Consider the following 2,891-nt stretch of genomic DNA (forward strand, 5'->3'; position numbering starts at 1 on the left):
CATTTTTGGGTGGTGGCATGGCCATGATCGCTTTTACTTTTGTGGGATCTATTTCAATCCCTCGAGAACTGATCACATATCCAAGTAATTTTCTTGACGTGACTCCGAATGCACACTTTGATGGATTTAATCTCATGTTGTACTTGCGGAGTCTTTCAAAGAACTTGCGAAGTGCAATGATGTGGCCTGGGCGATCTTTTGACTTAACGATCATATCATCGACATAGGTCTCCACCTCTTTGTGCATCATATCATGTAACAATGTTGTAGCTGCCCTTTGGTAGGTGGCACCCGCGTTTTTCAACTCGAATGGCATTACCGTACAGCAATATGTACCCCATTGTGCGATGAATGTGGTTTTCTCCCTATCTTCTTCAGCCACCAATACTTGATTATATCCGGCGTAGCCGTCCATGAATGATAGGAGTGCATGGTTTGTTGTGTTATCGACCAGAATGACAATGTGAGGTAGCGGGAATCCATCTTTCGAGCTTGCTTTATTGAGGTCCCTGTAATCAACACACATTCTGACCCTTCCATCCTTCTTTGGAACTGGAACCACATTTGATATCCATTCTGGATACTTGGATACTTTGATGAAACCTGCGGCCAATTGCTTTCTGATTTCTTCTTTGATTTTGAGAGCTACATCCGGTTTCATACGGCGCAACTTTTGTTTGACAGGCTTCATACCTGGAATGAGTGGTATCGTATGCTGAGCTATATCCCTGTCAATTCCTGGCATATCTTGGTATGACCAAGAAAATACATCAACAAATTCACTGAGTAAGTCAATTAGCTCTTTGCGTTCATCTTGACTTAGTGTTAATCCAATTTTTACTTCTTTAACAATCGTATCATTGGAAATATTAACTCTCTCTGTATCTTCGATAACTTCCGTTTTATTTTCGTGTTCTTCCATTGCTTTTATTATTTCTTTGTCATTTTTATCATTAGCAAAGCAATATTGATCAGGGCTAGGGGAATGACACGCATTGTAAGCAAATGTACTCATTTTATTGAATTCATCGGTTAATACATCAAGAGGGGCAAGGTCAGCTGCGACCTCACCGAAAAGAGAAGACTCAACAAGAGACTCAGGATTGGACTCTATAGCAGAAAGAGGGTCGGCCTCACACTCTAAGGACTCGTCTACAGACTTAGAATCAGACTCGGACTCGGACCTAGATGACTCAGACTCATCAAACATAGGACCTTCGCCAGCGGTTATCTCCAGCTTCTCTCCACTTAACGTAGTGATCCTCAATGTCTTGCGCCATTCCTTTGAAATATTATCAGCTTGGACGATTAGCTCGGAGGGGTCAAAATCCTTGTTTGCCATAATAGCTTGAACGAGCTCGGAATCATCATTGCAGACGGGCTTAGATTCATTCTTCTCCACTACAAAAAGAAGGTTAATGCCTAGATCATCAGAGCTTGGGCTATCTGGTTTCTCAGTTGTGAAGAGCTCTTCGTCTTCATCAACAAATTTGCAATCGAGGAACATCTCGAATCTTGGTTCACGCTTCCCATCGTGGATGAATGGCTCAGGGAATTCATAGCATGGGAAGTCTTCCCCTTCTTTGATGTACTGGCCATTGAGGGTGAATGGATATGGATCCATGGCCATTTCCGTCTTCGTGATTCGAGCGTTATTGTGAGACTTCATCTTCAAGAGGGCTTGTCTCACATCTTCTTTTGTCGGCTTGAATCCTAAGCCAAAAGTATCCTTCTTGAGTGCACCAGGATGGCCCCAATGTTCAGCCCTTTTCTTTTTGAGCCCAAGGGTCATTCCAGGGAAATGCCCTTGCTTATTCATAATCGCATTAATGTTGGTGTTTGAATAGGGATCGAAGTCAAGATGACACTTCTCCTCTTCTTCGATCACAAGAACATCATCAAGTGAAAACCCCCAAAGATCTTCGTCTTCTTCGTCATGTTCGACATGGACGATAGGAGTGTCGATAATTTGAACGCGCATAGGAGAGGCATCAATGGTAATTGGAACCCCTCCAACTTTGGCTTTCACTTTCCGGTGCAGCGATGATGGAATCGCCTTTAGCTCATGAAGCAAAGGGCGTCCTAACAACAGATTGAAAGAGGCCTTAATATCTACCACCTGAAACTTGGTGCGACCCCAGTAGATATGTTTAGTGTGATAGTACCCACGACTTGACGGCGAGTATTATCATAAGCGCGAATCCCTTGGGTCGAGGGAATTAGTTCTTCATTCTTTATGCCCAACTTCTTTGCAGTGCGGAGTGGGCATACATTAATTGCAAAGCCGTTATCAACCAGGCTCATAGGAACATTCATCTTCCTACACACCAAAGTGAGGTGTAAGGCCTTATTATGTTGATCCTCTTCCGGGGGAAGATCCTTGTCAGAAAACGAAATCAAATTACAAGTACTTGGCAATTCAGTAGTGAGAAAGTTGACCAGTCCCTAAGGAGTCATGTCATCATCAAATCCTATTTTCACTAGAGCATTCAACACATCCTTTCGATGCTCGTGGGAGGTGGCCAAAAGCTTCCATACATTCATCTCCACCTTGGTCTTTTGCAATTGTTTGACCACATCGTTGTTCACAGGGTCGATGGGATCAACTATCGGATGTGATTGTGGTGGAGGTGGAGGTGGACTAGGTTGTTGCAACCGTCCACTTCTGGTGAGAACCTTGACCTCAAGGTCTCCCCAAACATCTTCACCTGTGCCAAGAGATGAACAGGATATATCCTTGAGATAGACGTCTTCATCGTCACTATCCCAAATTCCATTCACTTCTTCAGAACTCAAGTCAAATACAACTTCCGGCAGAGGTTCATTTACAGGTTGAATGAGTATTGACGGATCAAAGGAGACTTCATCTCCCATGATAGCAAAAGCATCGG

This window comes from Chenopodium album, chromosome 2 (genome assembly GCF_948465745.1).
Source record: "Chenopodium album chromosome 2, dcCheAlbu1.1, whole genome shotgun sequence".
Taxonomy (NCBI): domain Eukaryota; kingdom Viridiplantae; phylum Streptophyta; class Magnoliopsida; order Caryophyllales; family Amaranthaceae; genus Chenopodium; species Chenopodium album.